This window comes from Ochotona princeps, chromosome 12 (assembly GCF_030435755.1).
Source record: "Ochotona princeps isolate mOchPri1 chromosome 12, mOchPri1.hap1, whole genome shotgun sequence".
In the NCBI taxonomy this organism is placed as follows: domain Eukaryota; kingdom Metazoa; phylum Chordata; class Mammalia; order Lagomorpha; family Ochotonidae; genus Ochotona; species Ochotona princeps.
In genome coordinates, this window is record NC_080843.1 from 34,348,001 (window position 1) to 34,371,821 (window position 23,821).

The 23,821-nt window shown below is 35.2% G+C and overlaps 1 pseudogene; it reads right to left on the minus strand.

Annotated features, from left to right (window-relative positions):
* Positions 1-9,477: 9,477 nt before the first annotated feature.
* LOC118758063 (U2 spliceosomal RNA) lies at positions 9,478-9,614 on the minus strand (annotated as a pseudogene).
* Between the last annotated feature and the right edge of the window lie 14,207 nt (positions 9,615-23,821).

The following is a 23,821-nucleotide window of genomic DNA, read 5'->3' on the forward strand; positions in this document are numbered from 1 at the left end:
ATTTTATATTTTACTTGAAATTTATTAATATGAAGGCAGAAACCTAAGTCAGATTGAAGAAGTGTTCATCATTTTATTTTTTGCAAAGATTTATTTTATTTGTTTTTAATTCATAGGGCAGATTTGCAGATGAGAGACAGAGAGAGACCTTCTGTCTGCTGTTTCACTCCCGAAATGGCCTCAATGTCTAGAAATGAGCCAGGAGCTTGTTCTAGGTCTCCCACAGGGGCGCAGGGGTTCAGGGCCTTGGGCCCCTTCTATTGCTTTTTTGTGGGTCAGAAGCAGGAGTTGGATCAGAAGTGGAGCAACTTAGACATGAACCAACACCCATATGGAATGCCAGTGCCATAGATGGAAACTTAGCCTCCTATGACACAGTACTGGTCCAACAAGTGTATTCTATTTTAAAGGCAAAACATCTAAAAACAAGGTTAACTTAGAATACTGAATGCAATTGTTAATGTGCAAAGTGACAATGTTCTCCTACCCTGCTCGTTGTCATGATGTTTACTTTCTTGAATATCCCGGTCTAGAAGTAATACAACTGAATGTGTGCTTATGGAGATAAATTGCTAAGGTCTACTAAGATTGAACTTACAAAAACAGAAGCCTTCTGAGAAAGTGAATAATGATCAAACAACTAACAACTTGCCTTTTACTGAATTCTGTTTATGTAATTTAACTGTTCCTCATTCATAAGAAATAAGTTCCCTTATGTTAGTTTGTTCTTTATATTACTTGCTATGATAGTTTTAGATGTGCATTAATAATTGGAGTGATATATCAGATTACTATAGTTATAATATCAATCATTTCCTTAATTTAGAAAAATGTGTATTTCTCCAACAATGCATTTAATTCAAAACAAGGTAAAATGAGCCTTGCAGTTGTTTTACATGTGTTATTTATTCTGTAATGTGTAGTCTTTAGATAACACTTTAATATAAAGACAAATTCAAAGATTTAAGCTCTTATAAAAAAATCAGAATATCTGCTAATCTATATGGCAATTTTTAAAAAATCTAATTATGTATTTGAAGAACTCAGAGAGAGAGAAGTAGAAACCTAGATCTTCCATCTGCTACTTCACTCACAAAAGACCAGGGCTAGGTCAGTCCAAAGCCAGGAGCAACAGTTTCTTTGGGGTCTCCCACAGGGGTGCAAGGGTCCAAGCAGCTGAGCCTGCTGTGTGCTTTTGGAGGTGGATTAGCATGGAACTTGATTGGAAATGGAGCAGCTGGAACTGGAACCAATGCCTGTATAGCTCACAGGCACTGCAGACCGCAGCTTAACCTATTGTGCCACAGCACTGAAACTTTTATGTTGCAGTTTTTAAGGAAATAATGAATCCTCATACAATATTTCATCAGTAATCTTTTCTACCCTGAGTGCTTATATTAACTGTAGGTTTGTTAAGCATATTTTTAGGTAGCTTTTTATTGACTATCTGATTTGATATAATAATGATGAATTTGTATTGCTTAACAAAATGTGTGGAAATTAAATGAATTACCAAAAACAAACACAAAATAAACACAAAACAAACAAACAAACAAAAACTGGCAAAAAATCCCTTCTTAGTAAAGTTTCAGTGAAGAAAACTCACTCAGACATTACTTGACATTATGGAAAGAGTTAGGGCCATGACAATGTTTCAGGAATATAATGTGATACAAAAATTTAAAATACAGAAAAATTTGTCATTTCTTGAATATAGACTAAGTTGTATCAATAATATTAAAATATTCACATAAGTAAAATATATATGTATATGTGAGATGATCATTATAACAAAATTGTATAACTACATTGATTTTAAAGTTAGAAATTGTTTTCTCAATTTTTTTTTAATTCGAAAGGCAGAATGTTGGAGAATGAGAAAGTGCCAGAAATAAAGATTTTTCATCCGTTATTTAATTTTCCAATTGCCTAAAACAGCCAGGTTTTGGTCAGGCTGAAGCCAGAAGCATGGGCCACTTATATTGGTCTCCAGGAGGATGGCTGTTTTCTGAAACACTTCAGCAGTAATCAGGATTGGAAATTGTCCACCTGGGATTCGAATGACCACTCTGCAATGAGATGCTGACATTGCAAGCAGTGTGTTATCCAGTTCCTATAGCACAGGTCTCAGATTGGTTTTAATTGTAAAAATATCTTTCTAAATTTTGTCATTCACAAAATTCGTACTTACACCCTCCCAAGATATTTAGAGGTCATTGAATTTGGTGTTATTTTATTACTTTCTTAATTTTGGAACTTTTTAAGCATCTTATACTGAATGTGCTTGGAAAGATGCCATACTCTTTCCCACTTTAGGTATTGCTTTTGAAAGCTTTTTAATAAAGCTTAATTATGTTTATTTCAAGTGAACAATATGGCTCAACTCATTGAGAGAATACAACCAAGTAGAAACTTCTCAATTTCTGTTATTAAAGATTATTACAAGGTGTTTGATTTTTTTTATGATCACTCTACTTTTGCAATGTAACTTATTATTATCAGTCTAATAAATAATCCGTGATAGTTTAATGATTCATTTGGTGATTTGAGGTTTAATTCCACTTCAGCCACTGTGCTATCTTACCCCAAAATTAATTACATTTATCTCTTTTGAATTCCTACTAGATTCTGAATTATTTATAAGATTTGGGAAAACATTATTTCATTTCATTTGCATGATAATTTTAGGTACTGGATATTAATTCCTGTTTTAAAATGGAAGGTATTAAATTTCAAAGTCTAAGTGGGTTGGAAAGTGTCATTTCAGTAATAAAATACAGTGTAATTGCTCTAACCTATTTGTTACTTCTCCCTACGCATGAACTTACTACTATTGGCTTGCATATGCTTCATTTCAGTAATCAGTCTTCAATTTTTTTTTAAGAAAAGTGTGAATTAAAGGAAGAACAGTATCAAGCAAAATCATAAACTTCTTTCAGTATCATATATTATGTTTTCCTCTTCCGCATAAACTTTGAAAAGTGGCATGATGTAATGTTACAAAATTAAAAGTTGAAAAAGATATAAAATCATTTAGAATTTAAAAATTGGACAGCTCAGGGTGGGTGCTTTGTCTAGTGGATAAGCTGCTGGTTGAAATGCACAAATGCCTGTATTTAACCTGACTCAGCTTCCTGGTAACGGATACTACAAAGCTATGGTAATGATTTATGAAACTGGGTTCCTCTCAACCATGTGGGAGACTTGAATTGTGTTCTCGCTCCCAATTTTGGTTTGGGCAGGTCTCAGATGACTGAACCCGCAGGTATCTTTCTCTTTCTGAAATAAATAAAAAAATGAAGATTTTAATTTATTTTAAATTGGTAAGGCTATTCATTGTTGACAATAATAAAGCACAGAGTGCATAAAACTGAGCATCTCAAAGACGGGGCTAACGTCCAGTTACACATTTTTTTCAAACAAATATAGCAGATTATATTTCTCCCTGATTTACAGGGAGCAATATATCCATTTTTATGCAAAACATTATTTTTAATGTCACACAGTGAATTAAAACTTTAATCCAAATTTTGAATTTGCACCTGTGGTCTCTACCTGATCTCCCCACACATTATTTGGTACCATTTTATAGTCTAGATTCTGTCACCCAAATTCTACAGTAATCCAAGCTGTGAATGGATAATTTTCTTGTCTGAGTAGATATTAGTCTACAATTCATCAGTCTATCAGCACTATAAATCTCACCTGATTAGTTTACAAAAACTGCTTCATTTGATTTTCTGTATTTTCTCACCTGTCAATCCTTCTTATTATATCATTCCCATTACCACTAACCACACCAGTAATCCTCATCCACAACCATTTAGCTCAGATTACCATTTTAAATTTATTGGAATATCATGTCATATCACGTACCCATGGAAAGCATAATTGTCCATTCACTAAGCATAAGCTTGTCATTCAGGTTTTTTTTTTTTACTTTAGTAAATGTTATTTTATTGTATAGCTCTCTGTTTCATCAATCCTTATTGCGTTATTGCACCTTTAATCATATAATCAGTTTTGTGTGTAATGTAATATATCTCATATGAGAATAAAATTTCTATAGACAATAATTTACTCTTTCATATTTCCTATGATATTTTAGCATCCATTCTGTTGCCGGGCATGCCATACATTTATTACTAAACAGGTTACTATTAGCTGCAAGTTTTTATGTCACTACATGCTCTGCCAAATTGGGCAGAATTATTCCTATACATAGGAGGATGCTAAATCTTCCTGAGAGAGAGTACTGCAGGGACACTGTGCAGAAAAGATCTCCTGCAAGTGTAGACTGGGTGAATAAGAAAACATCCAGCCTAAACCTTTCAGAAGTACGCTTAACAAGGACATGTCTCTTGGGTTTCCAGCTGTCAAGGCTGGACCATGCAAGAGCATGTTACTGATTGGTTGCAGATTGCCTCTCATCCAGGTATTGGTAAATCAGTGGACTTCTGTCTAGTCAGGTGGCTGCAATAGCCTTGTTTTTAGTTTCTTGAACTTTCAGTCCTGGAATGCTAAATAAATCTCAGGGTTTACATTTACTTTTTCATTGACATTCACCCAACATTTATGTTATCCTTAACCAGTCTGAATCATTATGCAGTTTCTAGGGCTTATGGATATAGATTGATTGAAACTCAGTACATGGCTTTGAAGAAATGTCTCTACAAAGTAATTTTTATTAGTTTGCAAACTCTCCAGGATTTCCTCGCTATTACAAGCACGCTTTAAACACATGAAAATGGCTACAAGTCTGACAACATTTGGTCATATTATATAACTGTTTACCAATGAATATAGCATTTAACATTATTTAGTATTCAGGATATATATGCAGCCCTTACAAATCATTTTTTAAAAACACGTTTCCAATATATTTGTGCAAACTACATACATTTGTCAGAAAAGAGTAACTCAGAGCTTCTGGTACTCAAAATTTACTGTTAAGAGCAATCACATGATACAGGTTAGCTCCCTAATACGTATTTATTTCCCAATGCCTGCACAGCTGGATCTGGGTCAAGTTAAAACAAAGGGCCAAGAAACTCATCTTGGTCTTCAACATGGGTAGCAGGGAACCAGGCACTTGACAAGGATCCACTCCTTTCGCATGTGTATTAATAGCAAGCTGTTCTGAAAATGGAGGATCCTGAGCTCAAAACCAGCTGTCAAATATGGGATGCAGGAGTCCAAAACAGCTACTTAATCAGCTGCAGCACAATGTCTACCCAGAGGCTGTACCTGAACAGAAAATGTACTGTTTTCAGTGAATCTACCCCCACACAACAATTGCTTAGATAACCCCTATTCCTCGAAATATATCCATAGTTGCATCTCAATTACTTCCTAGTGAAATATCAATACAGGTTGAATTAGATAATTCACCTAGATTTAATCCATTCTGAGAGGGAAGAGATTACCTAAAATTTTCAAGTACTGGGAAAGGTCTTGCTGATTTCCTAGTGAGCAAGTGTGCTGCTGAAGAATATGCAAACCAAAATGTGTTTCAAGATATATCTTACCTAAGCTGTGAGGAAATCAATTACACATTCAAGATGAGAGAATGGTGAGGAACGGAGTAATGATAAATATCACATATGTTATATTCTCTTTCTCTAACTGTTGCTTTTGTAACGATATTTCAGAATTTGACAGCTTTATATTATATACATCAAATATATATGACATTGCGTCAAATTCAGTGAAATGTCACAGCTGAAACATTCACTCTGATTAAGAGAAAATATAGGAGTCCATCTTGTATAAATGACAATGCAATGAAGAATGGACTGTAAGTAAAAATTTGGAAAGAAATGAAATTATACATCAGTACAGAATAATGGAAATACCAACAAAAAATCCTGATCTGTCTATTCTCACACATAGTTGTGTATCCACTGAGCCTTCAGGAACACATGAACTGATCATATCACTGAAGAACTGCTGTTGCAGCTCTTGAAAAGGCAATAGTAGAATTTTCAGTTAAGGGGAGATGGTACAAAAATAAATCATATGAAAGACATTAGAAGTATATAATGGTTCTGTATTTTGGGTTTCATATTTTGTTACTAATCCTTAATATGAGGAAAATAGAAATGTGGTGAACTACATATGGGATATATTTCATGCTCAATGTATTGACAAAAGATGATAAGCTATTTTCAATTCAATTAAGACAGAAGGATAATACGCATTACATGTATTTATCCAGTACTTATGAAAAGAAATTCAACTCATAGTCTACACTTTTGTAAAATATTATGCGTATAAGCATTTAATGTATATAAGCGTTTGAATTTGTTAGAAGGCATTTCAAAGTGTTTGCCAAAATATAAATTAATTCTGGTACAATGATTTTTGAGATTCATATAAACAAGAACTTTTTAAAAAGTTAATGGAACTTTTTTTTGGCTACATGCCATGTGTTTTGATGTTTTTTATTTCAGTTTTATTTATTTCAAATACTTTTTTTTGCTTTTCGAATTCATTGCTAGCTCATGGATTACACAGTGACATCATTTTTCTCAAGACTTTTGCATTTCCTTCTTGTCATCCATGTGTTGGTTACTCAGTGGCGTGTTTTGTCATGGTGCTGTAATTTGTTGTTGTTGTTGTTGTTGTTGTTGTTGCTGTGGCTGTTGCTCTCATTCATGCCAGTTGTTGACCTTGTTTTCTAGCTTTTCAGTTATGGAAATGTATAATGATGGAGTACTGAGGACTACCATATCCAGATGCGGGGGTATAATGCAACATGCATCCCTGCTTCCAGATGAAAGATGGATTCCCAACGAAGCTGTTGGACATATCTAGACAATGGGATGCTGGACTGTCTGACATTGTCTGTACAAGCAATGTTAACGTTCACTAAAATAAGAGACTGAAATTATGATTCCTTATGAAGGACTATCCCACTGTAGTAAAATGAGGAAAATCTGTTGGGGGGTGGGAATTTGGGGGGAGGAGGAAATCCCAGTCTACACAAAATTGCACCACATACTTCAAAAATTCAAAATAAAAACATATAAAAAAGTTTAATCGAACTTTCACATTAGGAAAAAATCCATGCATAAATTTCCAGTTTTGAATAAAACCGAACTTACCTTTTGAATAAAAATGAAAAAGAGAAATTGCATTTCTCCAATAACTTTGAATGCGCTATATATCTATACACACATGGTTATATACAAACATATACACCATACATGACCACACGTGCTTTGAATAAATATACTTTAAATAGGGAAGTTCTGAAATGGACTTGCAATTAAAATTTATTTAGCTGATGAAATTAATGTCAGATATCACATGGTATTTCAAGAAGTGCTTCAAATAATATCCATGGAAGTTCTGAAATGGACTTAAAATCAAAATTTATTCAGCATGTGATGAATGTCAGATATCACATGGCATTTCAGGAAGTGTTTCAAATAATACCATGACATTATGTTGCCATTATGTTCCTATCTTACAAATAGAAAAATTCAGTAATATCTTTACTAAATGTTAAAGGAAATAGACATTAAGTGATAGAGGGGACCTGTATTCCAACACGTTACAATGACTTCAGTTAGCAAAAACAAGAAATGATAAGTGACAACAGTCCTTACTGTAAGTCATAGTCTTATGAATTAGTAACCACTTTGTATAATTTGTCTATAATTTGTTTTTTCATTTGAGAAATAGGAGTGATAATATTAATTTTGCAAATGAGATTGTATTTCCTCCGAAATCATCAATAGAATAAATAACCAAATTGCTACATATAAATTGCACATAAGGAAAAATGACCATTATCTAATTATTATATGTTAGCTATGTTGATCTCTTCCTTGGACATACATTTTTCTGCAATAGGAAAAAGATTCCTGTCAACCGAATGTTCTGTTAATACCACTTCAGGAATATGTAGATGGTTATTTATTTTATAACTTACTGAGCTATTTGTAATAATACAACTACATTATGTTAGTATTTTTGAACATGTGAATGACATAAAATGAAAACTTAGAGATTTATGAATTACTTACATGACAAGTATGAATTCTTATCTTTATTGTCACTGCCAGGCAACTAGAAGTTTTACCTATATAAAGTATTACTTATTTCAATTTTCAGTGAATGTCATATCTGGATTAACGTAAAAATTTTAGATCTCAAGTACTCTAAGATGACATCCCTAACACCTGAATGAGAATACTCGGCAATGACATGATGGCCAGAAAATAAAGCAAGATTTTTTTCAAGTGGAAACAAGTGTCAGCTGGACTCCTCCACAGGTGATCAATGGGAACAAGTTTACTTCACTTGAAGTAAAAGCAGCAGCAGATTAAATAGCATGAAGATGAAAGTTTGCTGATGGAAGCTTTTGTGCAATAAGATAAATATACAGTCTATTCTCAATAACATGTCAAAATAAAGCAATTGAAACTCAATTTTCTACAATCCACTTACTACTTTTACATGCTCAAAAAGAGCATGGTGGATGAAATCTCTATTAGTTGTCTGTTTGAAGCTCGTAGCATTTAGAAAGCTTAAATTAAAACTTTCTATCATTGGTCAATAAAGATACATTAGTGACTGGTGTTATGGTTAAGCCACTACAAGGATACTAGCATGGTATATGAAAACGGAAGTTCAAGTCCACGCTGCTCAGCTTCTGGGTCAGATTGCTTGTGCTGTGCTAGGAAAGCAGCAGAGAATGGTATGTCTGCATGCACCCCACCCATCCCCACGGCTGACTCAGGTCTCTCTTCCTCACCCAGTCTTGCTGTTGTAGCCATTTAGAGGCGAACAAGAGATGGAAAAGCTCTCTGTTTCTCTCTGTGACACCCTCTCTTTCTGTCACTCTGATCGTTCAAATAAACTGATAATCTTAAAAAGTTAATTTATCAGTTTCAATTTTATTCTCATTTCTAAAAATCTTTATATTTCATCACCAAACCTTTTTTTCATAAAAATGTTTATGAATGACACAGATTTGAATGACAAACAAAAATAGAGTTAGAGGACACCTACCTTATCCAAAAACTCTGTCCTATCTGTCTGGATTCACATCCTTCTGCCTTCCTTAAGTCATGGCAACTACTAACCCTCTTTCCATTATAGTATAATTTGTCTTGCTTCTCTCTTATTCAGAATAACATATAAATAGTATACTACTTTACACTCAAGGTTGAAATTCATTGCAAGACTATTTCACAGCCTGTTAGCTCACTGTCCTTCTGCAAGTTGTTTGGAGGGTTTCAGTATTTGCTATGTGGGGAGAGACACACGTACGCATGCATGTGAAGGCTATTTACTTCCAGATTTTTAAATAAAGCTGTAACTGGATATTTTGCTTTCCTTGGAATACCTAAAAAAATGTGTCTGCTTGCATTTTGAAAATCAATGGACACCAGTCATCAGCTTTTGCATTTCAAAGTTCAGCATTTTCTATTCCTGTTCAGGAATTTCACTGGGCTTGAACACATGAGAGTGTGTGTACATTACAAAATTAAGGACAGATTTTTAAATCACAGATAATAATGAAATCACAGATCCAAATGTGTTTTTTACACTGATAAGAACAGAGACTACACTTGACCTTAGCCAAAAGGCCGAGAAGCGAGCAAATGTGTTTTTTAATAGAAAAACTGAGCACATTCACCATTTAATGAGGAGGAGAATAAATGATGTATATCTATAATCTACAGATAGAGAGATGGATTGATAGATATATTTGGTTTAGTTTGTTAAAAATTCCACACATTAGAGGATGTGTGTATATTACCAATGTGATTTACTGTCCGTTTAAATAAACCAAGTCATGAAGCAATTTCAGGATACCATCCGTGTGGAACAGGGGATGATTTTTTGGGGCGGAGTTTAGGAATGCGATTGCTGTTTTGTAAATTATGAATCAAAAAAAATGTGTGCTTTCATTGTATTGGCATTTAGCTTAGATTTGTATTCATTTAATCAATGAATTAATGACAAAAACATTGGTTTTTCTCTGAAACTAAATTTAAAAAGTAGATGTCTGTGTCTTTATGGTCTAGTCTTAATCTAATATCAAGATGTGCTTCTAGTTTTAAACTCCTTCAATTTCCTTGACGGTTGCACACTTTTTCAGAAGCATCGTAATTTTTAGAGCATTTGTCAGAAGATGAGTATATTATTTCAGGCTGAAAATATGTCAGTGAAAATTTAATTGCAGCTCCTGCAGCATCGAGGTAGGATTACCCCCGAGCTCATGATTGGTCATTCTTATCCATGAATATATCATAATGTGCTGATATGCATCCTTTCCTAGGAAACAGATTTTCTTTCTGACACGGTCCTTCTGATTAAATAATATCCTACTACAAAGGATGACAGTAATCCTGGGAACTTCAAGCCACGGACATTTCATCACTGACAGAACCTCTGAAGTGTGAAGCATTATCAAAAAAAAAAAAATAAAAAGAGAGCTTATGAGTAGTTGAATAATCAATCAACAGGCATTTATGGCTTTGACCATTTGCCTAATACTCTGTATGGTGCTGCAATGGAGGGAGAATTTAAGCAGTGCATCCATTCCGGAAGATGGTTTCAATTTAATGAAATCGACCAGATTTCAGCAAATGAATGAGTAAAATTACTCAGCAAGCACTTTCTGCTGAATATCCTGAACCAGTGCCAGTGAATATCACCATTTTATTTTCCAATATTAGTTTGATTGTAATCATTATTCAGATTATTCCAAGTTTCATATTTTTGATGTTTTTAATGCCTCAAGGCCCTTTTCATATTTAATATTTTTATTTGCTTAGTAAATGCAATTATTGACTTTTTCTTGTCCTTTTATAAACTTTGCAACAATATCATTCTAAATCTTTTTTTAAAGATATATTTACTTTTATTGCAAAGTCAGATATACAGAAAGGACGAGAGAGAGAGAGGAAGAGCTTCTGTCCACTGATTCACGCCCCAAGTGACCTCAATGACTGGAGCTGCACCGATCCAAAGCCAGGAGTCAGGAACTTCTTCTGGTAGTGAATCAACAGACAGAAGATCTTCCTCTCTGTCTCTCCTCCTCTCTATATATCTGAGTTTCCAATAAAAATAAATAAATCTTTTAAAAGAAAAGGAAAATTTTTGTGACAGAAATATCAGCATATATGCATGGAATTGTTAACAGTTACAAATTAAATTTATTATTTAAAAAGAAAAATGTTTACATTGACTTATGGAGTCAAGGCATGATTAGAATTTTGGAAGAGGAGAGACAAAACAAAATCAGAAAAGATTAAACATAGTTACTCTTTTGTGGAAAATAGTCACTGTTTTATGTGTTATTTATTTGTATCTGAAAGGCAGATTTACAGAGAGAAGGGTAGACAAAGAGAGAGATTTTATCTATTAGTCTACTCTGCAAACTTCCAGAGATGAACCAACGCTATTATTATTCTGATGCTAATAGACAGGAATTCTTTCCAGGTCTCCCACATGGGTGCAGAGGTTCAAGGACTTGAGCCATTTGCCACCGCCTTCCCGGGCCATAAGCAGGAAGCTGGACCAGAAATGGAGCAGAAGGAACACAAAGCAAACATATGGGATGCCGGCACCGCAGGTGCAGAATTAGCCTGTCAGACAACTGTGCCAACCAACATGAGTGGTTACCCTAAATCCTACTCTCAGTGTCTTCTCCCTAATATTAAAACATGGAATGTATATTTAAAGTGTTAATATGCTAACTGAATATGCAAAGATGTATTTGCCTGTACAAGCAGTAAAAAGAAATACTGACAAAAAACATTGGAGCATCATTCTTTTTTTTAAGATTTGTTTATTTTTTATTGGAAAGGCGGATATACAGAGAGGAGTGACAGGAAGATCTTCCATCCGATGGTTCACTCCCCAAGTGAGCACAATGGCTGGAGCTGAGCCAATCCAAAGCCAGGAGCCTCCTCTGGGTCTCCCACGTGGGTGCAGGGTCCCAAAGTCTTAGGCTGTCTTCAACTGCATCCCCAGGCCACAGGCAGGGAGCTGGATGGGAAGCAGGGCTGCCGGAATTAGAACCAGCGCCCATATGGGATCCCAGCACGTTCAAGGAGAGGACCTTAACCGCTATGCTATCGTTGTGGGGGCCTGAAGCTTCATTCTGTACCTTGAGTAGTGTTTATTCAATCTCACCTTGATGCTAATTATTCATTATTTATGTAACTCTTAGCATCTCAGAGTTTTTCTGATGTAAAGAAAAAGATGCAGCTTTAATCAAGAATTGAATACCTCCAATGGTTTCAAATGCATATACCTGGATTTACTTTAATAATTCACAAAAGCACTTTTGAGAATTAACACTGTGTCAGGGAAATGGAAACCTAACATTGCTTTTTTTTTTTTTTTTAACTGCGCAGCCTCCTTAAGGGAATTTTAAAAGCTCAAAAATTATACCTTTTCATACTTCATTTATCACATTTGTCATCTTAAGATAACAATGTGCTAAACAATTTACTTCCATGGATAGTCTCAGAGTCATAAATTAAATCTGTGAAAATAGCTTTATATTAAACTGTAGATTAAACACCTCATAACATTGCTTACTTGTTTACTTAAGCCTCATTCTTTGCTTACTCAAAAATCCAATAATCCAACCATTAATTATCCACATAATATTGTCTTATGTGAAAAGATCATTTCTCAAATCACTTTTGCTCAAAGCTAATTATATTTGAGTGAATTCACACTTCGTGACTTTATGAAGAAAGTAGGGATATATTAACTATATAAGCTTGGAGGCTCTTAACAAGTTCCAAATGAATTCAAATGCAAACATAAAGAGACCTGAACTTCTCCTGCCATGTTTTTCATTTGCTCAATGTTTCTTTAACTTTGGTAATTCTCTCAGTTCCACCTAATTTTTATTGAATTAAAAATAAAATTATGGCAAATGCTTTTTTATGTAAGAAGTATTATACAGCTTGTTTATTTCACACTGATTTTTCTGTGTTTTGTAGAGGATAATGATTCTTAAAACATGAGAAAATCAGTCGTACCAGGAAAGTAATAAATTAGACGATCCTTTTGTTACATCATTTCAGAAACATGGCGGGGAATCGTTGCCTCTAGGGAATGATGCTTCAATTATTCTCCTCACAGATAGGTGAGATTTCTTTTAGGATATATTTATTCATTTATCTGAATGATAGAATGATACAGATAGAGAAGACAGAAACAGAGGCAGATATAAAGAGGGAGATAGCTCCAATTCCATAGGGTCACGCCGCAAGTGACTGCCAGTAGGCAGCTCTAGGCCAGACCAAAGCAGGAACCGGGAACTCTCCTGGAGAGTCTCTGTTAGGAGTTACAAGAAAACAAGCACTTGGGCTAACACAAGCCGCCTTCACAGGTGCATCCGTAGGAAACTTCCAGCAGCAGAGCAGCCAGAACTTGACCTTGTTCTCTGACATGGGAGTCTGGCTTTGGCATCACCATCTTCCAAGAACTACACAACATTGGACCCTTGACAATTGAAATTGAAGAAATTTGACTAGATAGATCTTTAAGGATTACTTCTAAAGACTATTTCAACCAAAGTTTTCAAAAAGTTCATTTCCTTACAGAATACTTTGAACAATTGCTGAGAGTTGCAAATATATGTGTCTGTACGCAGCACTACCCCCACAGTTTACTGTATAAGCAATTTAAAGATACTAAGAAAACTTTAAAAAGCATTTATAGCATTAAAATAAGATAAATATGCTTTAGTGATGCTTTATTTTGTATTTGTTTGGGAAGCAATCATATAACAACCGAATAAATTTTTTAAAAGAGGATGCCAGCATCATAGTCAATAGCTTAAGAGTTTACTGGGATTTTTTTTCAATTTCATTGTGTAATAAATTAAGAAACTAAAAACTGTTGATACAGCTTAATAAAATGACTGAAATTAAATGCTTGCTTTTGGAAAGTACCTGACTTCAGTATCTGGTTCCTGGCTTGGCCAGACATATCATTGAAATTAAATCAACAGAAAAGCTATCTTAACAAAACAGTAGTATGGAGGAACTAAAACTTTCAGCAACTAAGTGGAACATATATTATCTAAAGCAAATAGAGTATTACTAGTAAGATTCTTCAACTTCTAGTCATATTTACTAAATCTTTTAAAGTGTTTTTATCTCATATTGTGTAATTATTCCAAGCTAGCATTAAATAGTTAAAAGATGCAGTACTTATGAAATGACAGTAGTGAAAGATGTTTCACATTCAAATTGATGATATTGGAAAAATGCATAATTCTATGTTTGACTGATACAAACAGAAAATATATGCAACAAATATTTTTATTTAATCCTGGATTGATTCCCACAGTGAAGTGCATGAGTAGATGGAGTGATGTTTTCTCTATTTGTAAAAGGTGACATTACAGAGGAAGAAAAAGGGAAAGAATGAAGGAGATCTTTCATTCCCTGATTCACTTCACAGATGGCGTTAACACACGGTTGGGATAGGCCGAAGCCAGGACCTTAGAAGCTCCTTCATGTGTGCTGCATTGAATTAGAGTGGACAGCCCTTGAATTCTATTCCAGCAATGCATGCTGCAACATAATTGTCTTGCTATAAGGGTTGTCCCAAAGACAAAATGCCTTTCACGTATCAGCAAATATTTTTAAGTGAATATAATTCTTAATGTATACTAAAGTTTCCATAAATGTATTTCAGTAATGGAACAATGGAGACATGGTGGACATATTTAGATACAATATGAAATAATTATAGCTAATGGTATTAACCCTCTTCATTTACATATAGAGAGCTACATATGAGAATAAAGACTGTGGAATACTATGAGGGTAAATCAGAAGTTTATGAAATAAGTAACAAAGAATGTAGAATATTTAGTTACCATGCAATTGTCACTAAAGGAATGGGCACAAAAAGAGGGAGGGAGACTTCTTTAATATTTTTAAATTAACATGATTCATATATTCAGTAATTTTTAATTGCATAAAAAGAAACATTTTATAATCTCTAATATTCATCACAACATTAATATACCTTGATGTCCCAGACATATATTTAATTATAATTCAGTAATAACTTGAATTAATTGATTGTATGATGAAATCATGATGGCAACCAACTTTTCAGATTTGTATTTGCCAATCACATTCTTAACTGTTTCACTCACATTAATTTCTTTAATAATCACGATTTATTTTGAAAGTTATTTCTGTTTTTATTCACTCTACAAATGAAGGAAGCGAAGTTAGAGAGATGTAAATATTTTCCAAGTGGTATTATTATTAGCTTCATATCAGATATTAAGTTGTACAAAATTAAAATTTCATGTATTTGTCATTTATGTGTCTCTATCAATCTTATTTCTTACAAAACTGACATCATCAAATATTTTGTAGCTCTAAACCTCTCAATCCATTCTCAAAATTATTATTTCTGAGTGTAATATGAAATTAAAATGGAATGCCTTATGGCAGACATTCAAGTTTATAGGCATCATTTATATGGCAGGTGCCTCTTTGAAGTGAAGAAAATAATATATTGTAAAAATAATTTGAAACAAAAAAATTTCCTATTGTGAACTCATTACAAGATTCAAAGGTTGACTGACTATTAGATCTTTTATGTATTCGTTAGATAATTTTCATTCAAACACTTTAGGAACTTACCTTGTTCTAGAGACAGAATCAGAGCTAGGAATAAAACAGATGTAGCAGATCCATCAAATTTGAAATGTGTAGGCATTTTACTGCATGAGATAACATAGGACATGAGTGCCAAAATACTAAGGATGAAAATTTCATTCTGAGTTCTTAGTCATGTGAGATATGAAGTTTATCAAATGAACAGAAATAAATTAAAAGGAGTGAATTGATAAAAGCTAAGACATGATGAAATGTAGCTGTGCTTAAAGAAAGAATTGTTCTATGAAATGTATTGATAGTGTGAAATTATTCTGCATCAATGTGATTGTGACTTGATAACTGGTCAAATAGTCAAGGAAGTAGAGATGGTAGTTGCATGTTATGTTTCTCTGGAATTGAGGAAATAGACTAAAAGTAATACAGAGGGCAGAAAGACAAAGAATTCAGGCAGTGAATATCACTACACTCTTAATCAATCTTATTAAAAAGCTGAAGTGAAATCAGCCAGGAGATAGAAGGGGAAGCAAGGTCAAAGCTTTATACTGCCCTTGTTTTCTTTCTAAGAAGAAATTGCGAAGTGTTGCTATACAAACAGGGATAACCAACCAGCAGGGAAAATATTTGGGGAATTTCTGGAGGAATTCATATCATAAACAAGATTAAATGAGAATAATGTTCAAGAGTGAAGGTGAACATGATGCATCCTGGGGAGATGGCAATTTATGGGAAAGTTAACAGTTTTGACGATGGCACAGTTCAGTAATTATCTTCACATCAGAAAAATAAGATCTCAACATTAAATAACATGTAAAATAAATAAGTAGAAACTACAGAATGACTTCATTTTTTTAATTTCAACTTATTCGCTATCATTGTATTGGCAGATTATTTTTATCCCAACTTCAACATAGCAAAATACAATCTCAAAATGCTTTTGGGATTGGTTAATGGGAAGACTGAATGAGTTTGAAAAATAAGCTAAAAGGGTCTGAGAATGCTATAAATAGATTAGTGCAAATGAGCCAGCAAACCAGGATGTAGACAGAAGAGATTTAAAGATACCAGAGTATTCAGAAGGAGGCATGAGTATTAGTAGATGCTTTTGGTAAGTTTATGTTGGGGAACTAAATTTACAGAATTAAAATATCTCAAAATGTATAGCCTTCCCAATAAAAGACCAAGAGAGCATGGGAAAGCATCATTGTTGAAAAGTTTAGCCATAATAAGAAAGGTTAGGGCAACTGAAAAAAATGACCAAATGACAACACAGAAGACTACATTCACAAAGACTTCCATAAAAAATTTAGTGCAAAGGTGCAAATTGTTCCCATCAAGCTCTCAGGATCTTTGAAACCTTCATATGCTTTCTGTTCTAACTTCTGGGATGGAATCTGCTGGGGTCCATGCAGTAGGTGTGGATGACATGAAGGTGTGAAGAGAACAGCTCCCCTGTTTGCACGGCCCAGGAGAGCTTCCTGCTGCATGGCAGGGCCCGTCGGATTTCTCTCTGACCACCTTGACACAGTCTCACCCACTTTTTGCATGGACACTTGAGCACCCCGCTAAGAATTCTGTAATCTATTGAGGCATTGTTGTTTGTCCCCGTGAGATGGTTTTTGCAACTGATGTGAGCTTGACAGTTAATGTTTCTGATAATGTCTTGGTGAGTGGGCCTTTGACAGTTTACACACAGGAGCACAACTGAGCCCGTGCCATTTCTGGACACCTTATTGGGTACTTAACCATTGCCTCAGAATCTGGCCCAGACATGTAGCACACCTTCTGGAAAAGGGTTTAATAAATATCCTAAATACTAATGCAAGTGATGGGAGTAAGAGCTGAAGCTGCTATGGCAATAAATATAGTTATTGTTATCTCAAAGGCTAGTCTGTCTTTGCAGTTTCTTTAGAGCATAGAAAATGTAGCTGTTTTAGCCACTTTCATATTTTTTAACTAGAGAAAATATAGGGCAATTTTATTAACATCACAGAGATATACTTTTGATTATTGTTTGATTGTTTATGAGGTTGTAGAGCCTGAAGTTGTGGGGGGATTTAATGTTTGAAACTTTTGTCTTACATCTTTATGTTTTTTTCTCTTTTGATGTATTCCTCCCATTTAGTGATAGATACGTTGTGAAAATAAAATGTAGTAGGAATGTTTTACTGATTAGTGGGTAACCGTCTGTGCCTTGGCCTTGGAGTTCTGGCTGTCACCTAATGGCTACTTCTGAAGAATGAATAACGGCTTGCTTAAAAGAAACTGATTATAGTAACTTACAGAATTATCTTTAAGAGCACCTGATTGACCACGAAGTGAAAATTAATTGAACATCTGTATATGCTGGCTTAGTTCTGAAGTTAAAGATAGTAAAATCAAATGTTTGTGCAGAAGCTTGTGTTGTGTCTAAGTAAATAAAAAGGACAGCTTCTTCTTGAGCTCAAGCAAGAAGACACCAAGTGACAGTGTCTGTGTCTTTCTTTATTGCTGACTCCACGCGCCTTCTCTAGCTCCGAACTCAGCTGGAGCTGGACTCTGGCAGGAATCATTTTAGGAAACTGTTCCATAGTGTCCTGCTTATCCGGATTTTTCACTAAATTTCACTTTACTGGCAAAGTTTTCTGAAGCTTCTGTAGCCATAGTTCAAGCAAGTTAAGGTGCAACGCCTGCAAGCAGCTGGCTTGATCATCATACTTGTGGTCATGGTTTACCAGATATTGGCAGTGCAAAGGTTATTGGATCATGGTGGGTTTGATCCAGACTTCAAAGCAAGCCTTAAACACCAAAGAGAATTCTGCCACAGGAGTAGAATCCTTACAGAGGGACCCCAGCGCACTGACGCCTACTGGAACTGTGAAAATGAAGCCAATGCTTAATTCCCCAGCAATATTCAATGGTCCACTGGGAAAATGAGAGAGATCTGCATGCCATTCTGGGAAGAAGTCAGGCAGGATGCTGTGACAAGTAAAGCCACAGCTTTGCAAGCTGCACAAGCTCTAGTGTGCTCATCCCCATCCCATGCCACAGAATGCTCGACATGGACCTGTTTGATTTTGTAGAGTTCTGGTCTTGTTTGGTTGTTTTGCCTGATTTCTAGTTTGCTGAGTTTATATATATATAAATGTTTTCCCTGCATGTGTGTCACAATAGTATTTTCAAGGTACGTAACTTTTTTTTTTAAATTGAAAACCAGGAGATGAAATGAGTCATATAAATAGTGAAAGATACAGAGAAATAGTTAATAGAGATAGATAGAATACAATGGGGATAGGCAAAGAAGTGTGTGTGTGTGTGTGTGTGTGTGTGTGTGTGTGTGTGAGAGAGAGAGAGAGAGAGAGACAGAGAGATTTCCATGTGTTGATGGTACAACCACTGGTGGGCTGGTATCAGACATTTGCTATAAAAGCAACACATGCCAAGAGCCAAAAGGAGTTCTCCCACATGAGAAACAGGAAATCAACTGGTTAAGTCATCACTTGTTAACCCCCAAGATACAACCAGAAATTAGAACCACCAACAGAACTGGAACTCAAACTCAGGTACTCAATAACAAAATGCAGGCCTATGAATCAGTGTCTTAGTCACTACAGCATATTACTTTTGCTCTAATTGGTTTTTTGTGTTGTTGGTGTTGTTATTGCTGTTGTTGCTATTGTTGTTTTCAGTTTATAATGGTTGACATCTCTTTGACTTAAGTACTTTGAGTTTAGATTTTTGAGAAATGCCAGAATTTCACTTTGTGTCTATTAGAAATCAATAAAAAGATTTTGCATCATGACATAGACATGAGACTTTGATGCCTGAAATTCTACAGCTTGGATAGGAATTCTTCTCCAAAAGTTCAGATGTCAAAGGCTGATATTGTGGTGAAAAGTTTAGGGAGACATAGAACATGGGAGGTTCTAGATCACTGGAAGAGTGTACTTAGAAGTTGATGCTTGGGCCCGACATGGTTGCCTTGCACAATCAGGATCCCATATGGGAAACTTTTAAAATTAGGGCTGCTTCCCATCCTGCTCCCTGTTTGTGGCCTGAGAAAGAAGTTGAGCACAGCCCAAAGCCTGGGGACCCTGCACCCACGTGGGAGATCTGGAGGAGGTTCCTGGCTCCCGACTTTGGATTGGTTCAACTCTGACCATGGCAGGGCTTGGGGAGTAAATCACCGATGGAAGATCCTTTTAAAAAAGGAAAAAAACTTATGCCTGTGAGACTGTTTAGATAAAACTCTGAGTTTGGTTGCTTTCATTCTTTTTCTGGCTCAAGGAGTAACCACTCATTCCAACAAGCGCTTCTACCATTGCCTTCTGTTGCTGTCAAAATAGGCCAGCAAGTGAGTTTGTCTAATCTCGGACTTGAATTTTGAGAACCATGAACTGATAATTCATTTATGTTTGTAAAGTATTATCTTAGGCACTTTACTGTAGTAACTTAAAGCTGATAAAATAACCATGTTCAGATTTATTTATTTTTTTTTGGTTTTATTTTTATTTTTATTACAAAGTCAGATACACAGAGAGGAGGAGAGAAGGAGAGAAAGGTCTTCCGCCCGATGATTCACTCCCCAAGTGAGCGCAATGGCCTGTGCTGCACTGACCGGAAGCCAGGAGCTCTTCCAGTTCTGCCACATGGGTGCAGGATTCCAAGGCTTTGGGCCATTCTCAACTGCTTTTGCAGGCCATAAGCAGGGAGCTGGATGGGAAGTGGAGCTACCGGGATTAGAACTAGCTCCCATATGGGATTGGGGCACGTTCAAAGCGGGGACTTTAGCCCCTAGGCCATCACGTCGGGCCCTCCTAATCAGATTTCTATAAAATTATCTCTAATGTGATTTTAACTTGTAAATGTAATTTATTTGTAATTTAGTTTACAGAAAATGTAAAACATATTGAGTGAATTTTCAAATTTAAGGGTTAATATGTATAACTGCCATTTATATTAATTACAAAGGATTTTCTGGATGATATCCAGGTATACGTATGAAGTCCTTAATAGTAATTCTTTCTTCATAATTTTGAAAACGTCCACTCAGATCCAAGGATAATGAAGGCAGGAATCCTGTCTGTATTCATCCCCTATGAATGTTTAGAACTTGAGCCTAAAATGTAACAACCACTTGACCAAAAACCTTTTTTGAGTAAATTAATAAGCATTTCTTGTTCCTCTGATAGATAATGCATTTCTATATAGGTACTCAAATCTCCCTTGCTAGGTTAAGTTTTATAAATGTTTTTTGGTTGGATAAATGAACAGGTAACGACAAAATAAAATAGAATGGATGTTTTAATGTATTTGGCATTAATTTCTTTGAGTAAAGTTTTGTGAAGTCAGTTCATTTGTTCTCTTTCTTCTCCAGAAAGGCAAACTCCTGTGTATCGATTCTTGAAAAAACAATGATATGCAACTACAAATCAAAGCCCATAATTTAAAAATGAAAGGTATCTTTATACATAATTTATAGTTGGGGATGTAAATGGGTAAAAATGCAATAGAAGTCAAGAAATATGATGGCAGGATCAAAAAATTAGCATCCGATGTTCATCTGCTTAATATCACCACAGGCCCTTGCAAATACACTATGAGATCTGTCTTCGGGTCTCACAAAGAAGCTTCTCCTCTTTCATGACTCAAAAGCCTGTGATGAGGTTTGGGTGTAGTAAGAAATTCTCCCTGGTGTTCACTCTACCCCTTGCTATATACTAAGAAGGCTGTAGGGAAGAACAGTTTGATTTATCATTGAGCCTATTTTTAGTTATTCCTCATAGAGAGTGTTGTTTGTATGTCCTATTTGTGACAAATTTTCTTGCTTTTAATGAGGTTCTGTTTTCATGCCCTTTGTTAGCATGATTTTTTTTATAGTTTCCAGCCTGCACTTGGTCTGTTTTTCTCTTGAGGTGTGTTTGTGTGTATCTTTGGAGAGCACTCAAAAGGCAAATTTACAGTTGTAGATCTATGGGATTTCTGTCGGGACAGTGAGAATATCTCAAGTTGACCTCATTCTAACTCAGTGTGGGGAATTTACATGACATAAATTAAAACTCGTTAAGCAAATACAAAGAGATACAAGTTAACACAGTTTCTAATCACCCCACAAGGTGATACAGTTCATCTGATAAGATTATAGGGCTATACTATTAATATGAATCATTATGCTCTATCTTGCATTCTTCAAAGTAAGAATGTTTACTTCAGCTCCTAGGAAGCAGTCCCATTACCATCAGTAATAATTACCATCATTAAACAATACCTTAGTAGAGCATTAATTTGGGGGCTTTTGCATTACTTTGATAAGAAGCATTGTATAATGAGTAGATGTTACACTTACTTTAACAGAATCAACTAATAATAATGAAGTACAAGACAGCCTCCCAGCGGGCAGTGCCTTAGCAGATGTTGCAAAATTCCACGAGAAATAGTGTGAAGGCAGATGTAAGCAGAGTCAAAAGAATTTCTATCTATTGAAATGCTTATTTTTTATAGAAAAAATATCACGCCTGGCGTGATAGCGTAGTGGTTAAAGTCCTCGCCTTGCACGCAACAGGATCCCATATGGTTGCCCATTCTAATCCCAGCGACCCTGGTTCCCATCCAGCTCCCTGCTTGTGGCCTGGGAAAGCAGTCGAGGATGGCCCAAACCCTTGGGACCCTGAATCCATGTAGGAGACCTGGAAGAGCTCCTGGCTCCAGGTTTCAAATTGGCTCAGCTCCAGCTGTTGCAGTCACTTGGGGAGTGAACCATCCAACAGAAGATCTTCCCCCTGTCTCTCCTTTTCTCTGTATATCCACCTTTCCAATAAAAATAAATAAATCTTTTAAAAAAAATGTATACCACAATTGTATTTAGAGTTTGGAGAAAGGCTAAAAACTGGCATCTGTTGGTTTTTGCATTATATTTTCACTCATTGATAATTAAGATAATATGGAGGACATAGTTTTTGTTTTGGTAAATTGTTAATATAAAAAAGCTGTGTGTAGACAATAGAGCTAAAACTATAAAAAAAATTAAAAATTCGAATGTACTAAAATTGTTTAGTATTTATAAAAATGTATTTCTTGGATCAGGGGTTTTCTGTTTTGGCCATTGCACCCTGTTTGCAAGCCCGTTTCAAGCAGTGTCTCTGGGTGGGGTTACGTACCTGTATGGACAGAGCATCTTAGGGGTCTTCCCGTGTAGATGACAGTGAGACTGCTGGGAATGTCCTCCTCACGGGAGGCTTCAAGGTGATCTGGAAGACTTTCTCAATGAAACACTTCAATATCTGGCATAAATTGCAACTTTCATTTTGTTACAAAGTTATTCATGCAAATATTTTACTCTGGAATATGTGAGTCAATTCATATTAAAGTCACAACCACTTTCAGATTATCTCTACATCCTGTATGGCATTCCGTGCCAGAACATTTAGTGCCACTGATCTGCTCTAATTCAGACAAGCAGCTGGTGTTTAGAATAAAATGATCTTTGATTTATTTTCCTCAATATGTACAATATATTGCAGATATACTTGAAATTTAAAGATATATATGTAGATGACTCAAGAAGTACATGGAATTCTTCCTGGAATACTGAAGTTATTGGGGACAACATTTGGAAACAATACACAGATGTTTTCATCATATACATTAACTGTCACATTCTTGAAAATCTCTCCTATAATCACTAAATTTACATAAATGTACATTTTTTACACATATATATTTCTGCATATATATATGTATTTATATATACATATAAAAGAACAATTATCATTGCTATAAGTTATATATTAAAGATCAGTCTATAAGATATTTTTTATTATTTTTTATTTTTTTTTTTTTTATCTTAGGAGGTTTATTCCAATGGGGCAGGAACAGGGTAGAGGTGGTGAAGATCAGGAAAGAAGGGAAGAGAAGAGAGAGAGGAAAGAGAGGAAGAGAGGCCAGAGAGACCAGAGAGGGAGGGATAAGAGAGACCAGAGAGCGAGCCGCACCTGGTGGGGGGGGGGCTTCTGTCTGCCAGGTGTAGGGGGCAGGGATATAAGATATTTTTTAAATGTAAAAATTGAATCAGGTCTTTATAAAATAGAGCTTTTTCAATATTTACTTTTCTCTTTGTTAAATAATATGTCAAAATAAACAAGAAATCTTGAAAAGATTTTTGCATGGAACTTATAAAACATACCTGCCTAAATACTTGATTACAGGGAAAC